Raw genomic sequence first — 6,596 nt, 5'->3', positions numbered from 1 at the left:
ATTGCCAAGTAGTAGAAACAATAAATGATTTTACAATATCGCCCAAACAACCAGCTAGGTCATTATTCTTTATTTTAATTATGTTTTAACTTTGTACACCTTTTTTTTTTTTTTTTCCCATGACAGAAAAATCTACAAAACATTGAATTCAAGAAGGCTGTGTGCAAATAACCAGCACAGACAGCTGTGAAATTAATGTGATAAAATAATGTAGAATTAAAGAGAGATGGAGATGAAGCTCAACTCTTCAGAAAATGCAGAACCATGACCCCATGTTAGAGGGTATTAGTAACATTAACCAGTTACATACAAGTTAAAAGCAAGAATCACTAGCTGTATGTTATAAAATATGCCAAACGTTATTATATTCACTAATCCAACAAGTTCTAGAACCAAATTTCTACACATGGTGTTTATTGTAGAGATCCATAATTTTGTTCAATAAACGTTATTACTTTTATCTGAAAAAGTTCTCTCGTTCTTTATTGTACAAAGATCAGCACTGTTTATAGTATCAAATTGTCAATAAAAGAGGGGCCTACCTATATAAATACTGTAGGTGTATCAAATTGTTAATAAAAGAGAAAAACAATGTTTAACTATAAATAAACGCTAATCAACAGTCATTATACTGCCAGCCACATATGCTCAGACGGGTGCTCTTCATAAAGGAGCAGACGCTTCCAATAGTACATGCATGTACTATAAATAAAAGGGCCTATATAATAATAGATGTATCAAATTGTCAAAAGAGAATAAATATTATTGGGGCTATAGGTGTATGAAAATGTAAATAAAAGAGAATAAACATTATTGGGACTATAGGTGTATGAAAATGTCAATAAAAGAGAATAAAAATTATTGGACTCTAAATAAAAGGTCCTATATAATAATAGGTGTAATAATACACTTTGATACACTATGATTTCGGTGTGATATCTATTTAATATGCTTTGCTGCCACTTTGATAACAATTTGTTATCAATTTGTTGGAATCGTATCAGTAATCAATTTAATACATTTTGATTCACTACGATATCCGTATGATGTCTATTTAACACACTTTGTGCGATTTTAATTAATTATCAATTTGTTGGGATCGTATCAGTAATCAATTTAATACATTTTGATTCACTACGATATCCGTATGATGTCTATTTAACACACTTTGTGCGATTTTAATTAATTAACTGCTGGTCAAATAAATATTATTGGGACTATAGTTGTATGAAAATGTAAATAAAAGAGAATAAATATTATCGGGACTATAAATAAAGGGGCCTATGTAATAATAGGTGTAATAATACACTTTGATACACTATGATTTCGGTGTGATATCTATTTAATATGCTTTGCTGCCACTTTGATAACAATTTATTATCAGTTTGTTGGAATCGTATCAGTAATCAATTTAATACATTTTGATTCACTACGATATCCGTATGATGTCTATTTAACACACTTTATGCGATTTTAATTAATTAACTGCTGGTCAAATAAATATTATTGGGACTATAGGTGTATGAAAATGTAAATAAAAGAGAATAAATATTATCGGGACTATAAATAAAAGGACCTATGTAATAATAGGTGTAATAATACACTTTGATACGATAATCTAGCAATTATAGTATCAGACTCATTCAAACTCATAGCAGAATAATACTGCAGAAACACAGGGTCATTCTCCCTATCATCGGATTATCAAATAAGTGTAATCTTAATACAGCATATAAACATCTAATATAAAACAATTACTGGGATAATATTCACTGCGATAATAATCACAACACCAAATTATTTCTGTGTGGTTTAAGGAGTGTTTGTGTGGAATGTTTGTATCTCCAACACAGAAAGCCTGGCTGTCTAGTTAGTGGTCAGTAGAGATACATTTTAGCAGCTGTTAGCAATTATAGTACCAGGCTCATTCAAACTCACAGTAGAATAATACTGCAGAAACACAGGGTCATTCTCCCTATCATCGGATTATCAAATAAGAGTAATCTTAATACAGCATATAAACATCTAATATAAAACAATTACTGGGATAATATTCACTGCGATAATAACCACAACACCAAATTATTTCTGTGTGGTTTAAGGAGTGTGTGTGGAATGTTTGTATCTCCAACACAGAAAGCCTGGCTGTCTAGTTAGTGGTCAGTAGAGATACATTTTAGCAGCTGTTAGCAATTATAGTACCAGGCTCATTCAAACTCACAGTAGAATAATACTGCAGAAACAGAGGGCCATTCTCCCTATCATCGGATTATCAAATAAGTGTAATCTTAATACAGCATATAAACATCTAATATAAAACAATTACTGGGATAATATTCACTGCATCAAATACTGTGATAATAATATTAAACTATATCAAAAGGGGATAGCCAGACAAGGAGGGACAGCTGGTTGACAGGGAGGGGTGGGGTTACACACTTTGATACACTTTGATAGGGGCATGTCCACCTGTCAAATTGAGTTTGACGAAAGGTCCCTATGCTCTACTACTCTGGTCCTCTTCCTATAATAACGTCCCCCATCCTGAACGCTTTCCTGTAATAACATCTCCGGTCCTGGCCCCCCTCCTATAATAATGTCCTTCATCCTGGCACTTTTCATTAATAATATAGAAAGGGAGAGAGAAGGTCAGCTCACCATAACTGATGCACCTGGATATAACACAGTCAACGAATGGAGATGATTTGGTGCCGGTCAGAGTAAATTGCAGGAAGAAAAGGAAAACATCTTCAGCGTTGAAAACAAGATGAATGTAAGTAAAACTTTGCCTTTATTTCTTCAATTAAAAAGCATAATAGTTTGCACACTTTTCATTAATAATATCCCCTATCCTGGCCCCCTTCCCATGAGAATGTTTTCTATTCTGGCCCTCTTACTGTAATAAAGTCCCCAATCATGGCCCCTGACCTATAATAATGTCCCCCATCCTGGCCTCCTTCCTATAATAATGTCTTCCATTCTAGCCCACTTGCTGTAATAATGTCTCCAATTGTGGCCCTCAACCTATAATAATGTCCCTCATCCTGTTGCTCTTCTCCAATAGATGTAAAAGAAAAAAAAGACTCATCTCTCCCCCTCCTGCGGTGAGCAGTGTCCTCTTCGTACCCTGAATTGGCACAGGGGAAGGGGACAGCACAAAGAAGTGCCATTACACGCCGCTCACAATGGACGTGCAGAAGTTAGCTGCCAGCTTCTGATTGGTTGGCAACCTGTTTAGTTATTGTAGTGCAGAAAGCCGGTGACTCTGCACGGCAATACATTTTAGCACAATGGACGCACATTCAGCTGAAACCTGCACTGGCGTTGACAGGTTCCCTGACTCCACGGGCCCAGTCATGGTCACACCCTCTGCGACTGCACTGTGAATTGGAGGGCTATGGGGGGCACTATACTGTGTGAGGACAAGTATGGATGGCTATCAACACCGCAGGGTTATTTTACTGTGTATAGGAAACTGTGGGGGCATCATACAGTTTGGGGAGCTTTATCCTGTGTATAAGCAGGATTTGGGGGCATTATACTGTATGAGGACTACTGTGGGGGGGCAAAATCATACTGTGTATATGGTGGCTTTTGGGTATTCTACTGTGTATAGGGGTCTTTGGGTATTTTTCTGTGTATATGGGGCTTTGGGTGTTATATATACAGGACTACTGTTGGGGAATTATACTCTGTTGAGGGCTTTGGGCATTATTCTGTGTATAGAGAGCTATGGGGACATTATACTGTGTATAGGAGAGCTGTAGACCCATTATACTGCATATAGGGAACTGTAAGGATGTCATACTGTGTATGCAGAACCATGAGGACACCGTTCTATGCATAGGGGAGCTATTGGGGACTCACATTGCATATAGAGGGGGCTATGATGACATACTGTGTATAGGGGAGCTGCGGGCCCAACATACTGTATATAGAGAACTGGAAGGATGTCATACTGTGTATAAGGGAGCCATGATGGCATCACACTGTACAAAGATTAGCTGTGGGGACACCATACTGTGTATAGGTGAGCTGAAAATTGGGGTACTCAGAGGACTTTATTATTGTATGCGGGGTGGTGGACTGAGGGGACAATATTAAATATTATCTGGGCACTTAAGAAGCATTATTATTAGAGGGCCATTCAGGGTATTATGACCGTCAAAGGGACACACAGGGGCATTATTACTTTCTAGGGTTCAAAATGTAGTCTCTGTTTTCTAAGGCACTTGCATAAGGCACTAATATTTTTTAGGGGACAATTTCATCATCTAGAGGGGACAAATGAGGCATTTTACTTTGTAAAGAGCACAGCAGTGGGTATTATTATTTGGGGAACTAAGAGGAGCACTGTTTCTGTGCCACATAGCAGGTTCAGTAATAGGAACAAATATGGCAGCATTGGGGTGACAGTAGGATGTGATGTTTTAGCAAGATAAAAATAGATGAGGATGATGCTGGAAATGTGAGCCATCAAATGTGTCTTTCTTTGTTGTAATCTCTGCAAACAACTTGTGGCTGGAAGAAGTTGTCATGTTGGTCTGGGCCAGATAGAAAAGATGTGAAAAGAGAACGATTCCATCAGAAGAACGTCAGCTGTAAGTCACTATACATAACTGTACTCTGAGGTCTTATATTTTTTGCAGGACAGGTATCTACTACTGTATGGTCACCGTATGGCAGTAATATTGGTGGTGGTCTGTGTATACAGATTTGTCTCAGTAACAACATGTTCTTCTGCTATGGTTCCCTTATACCCACGATTACAATGTTCCGCTGTAGGTGTAAACATGGTCACCTGGATAGGGGCGCACTAAGATGTTCGCCTTCCCCTCTTTCCCCATGCTGAACCCCTAGCTACACCTCTGCAGAAATGACGGATTTAAAAGAAAAAAACATTCTGAACGGAGAGGTTTTTATTATTATCTGCTTGTTACCTTGGATCTTGCATCAGTGTCACAGCGCTCCTCCGATGCTGAAGAGGTGAAGCTTCCTCGGCCAGCAGCATCAGAGGGCACAACGTTCGGGCCAACAGGGGCTGAATTGTCAATCAATTAACTGTAATGGTGAGAAATCCCCTGTAATGTAACGATGTAATGATCTGATTAGTTACACAAGAAAGAATGACCCCAAAACACCTCCTGTCCCTCAACTTAAGGTCAAGGTACTCAGCTGTCCCCAAGACTTAGATGATTCTTGGAAAATCTTTAGCAGGATTGAAATCAGATCAAAAGGAAGTAATTGGAAATATGGTTTCTGTAGGAAATGGTAAAAGTCTCGTAGTAAGAATACTAGAAAAGGCATAATGAGAAGATAGATATCTAGACAGAACCTGTCATCAGTATTGTATACCCCAAGCTAATGGCGTGTAAGTAAAGGCGCTTTAATGCTGAGTAAATTCTTACCTTTCTTGCAGAAATCTGTTTTGCTGTTTTAGAGAAATCCATAGTTGAAGTTGCTGAAGATATTATCATGTGAACGAGCCCTAAGCGTGTACAAGGAGTCCAGGAGTCAGGCACATACAGAGGTACTATCAAAGGTGAAGCGTAAATATAAAAGGGTATGCCAAGGACTGGGTAACAATAGTCAAGCAGAATCAAGTATGAGGTACTGTAGTTATTAGTACAGGATGCATACCTCCATATTTTCAAAGATTAACATATTTTTATTTTACCCTCCAGTACAAGCCAGTACCTTAACCGTACCCAGGAAATATTGCTCATGAGAAGCCCAATAGTGTGCCAACAGAGTACGATACCCCTTTTATGGCCTAAGAAAGCCCCCACATACACTTTATTATGCCCTCACAATACTCACCATACAATATGATGCCCCTATAGCCATATACACAAAATATGTAGCCCCCATAGCACATTAACCCACTCATAGTATGATTTCCCCACACTCAGTATGATCCCTCACAGCTCCCCACACGGTATTATGCCACAGTTTCCTATGCACAGTATGAAGCTCCAACAATGTCCCCACACACAGTATGATACCCCCAGAGCTCCCTAAGCAAAGAATGATGCCAACACAGTCCCTCACACAGTGTGATGTCCACACATATTATTATACTCCCACACCATCCACAAACAATATGTTGCACTTACAGCCACCCACCTCTCCCCACATACAGTATGATTCCCTCAGGTTTCACCACACAATTTGGTATCCACAAAGTTCCCCCACACATAGTATAATGCTCCCACATCACTCTCCCACACAGCATGATATGCCCCCACAGCCTCCCCCATTGTATGATGCACCAAAAGCCCCACCATAAATAATATGATGCCCCCACAGCTACCCCACACATAACATAATGCCTCACTTTCCCTCACACAGTATGATGCATCCCACTTTCCCGTGAGTCCTGCTTTTCTTTTGTGTGGACTCTGGTGCCTTTCACATGACCGGAGAATGTCATGACTTGTAGGCCCTTCTGTCTTTACCCAGACTAAATAATGGAGTAGTGATCTGATAGTTCCACCATTCTATCGATCCCATTCTATGCCCAGGTGGGGAGTATTTTTATTGGTATATTTATACAGTGTCTTCAATAAAATGGCGCACTCGCTGACCTCGGCGCC

The 6,596-nt window shown here is 39.0% G+C and overlaps 1 long non-coding RNA gene across 1 annotated transcript; it reads right to left on the bottom strand.

The window, feature by feature from the left end:
- Positions 1–2,677: 2,677 nt before the first annotated feature.
- Positions 2,678–5,512, bottom strand: LOC143805575 (uncharacterized). The gene is made up of 3 exons (XR_013221269.1): positions 5,409–5,512; positions 4,941–5,081; positions 2,678–2,748 (listed from the first exon to the last, which is right to left on the bottom strand). It is a non-coding gene; the product is annotated as an uncharacterized LOC143805575 (long non-coding RNA).
- Between the last annotated feature and the right edge of the window lie 1,084 nt (positions 5,513–6,596).

This window comes from Ranitomeya variabilis, chromosome 2, assembly GCF_051348905.1.
Source record: "Ranitomeya variabilis isolate aRanVar5 chromosome 2, aRanVar5.hap1, whole genome shotgun sequence".
Classification (NCBI taxonomy): domain Eukaryota; kingdom Metazoa; phylum Chordata; class Amphibia; order Anura; family Dendrobatidae; genus Ranitomeya; species Ranitomeya variabilis.
The sequence above is the reverse complement of the archived record's forward strand: the minus strand, read 5'-3'. Positions and strand labels throughout refer to the sequence as shown.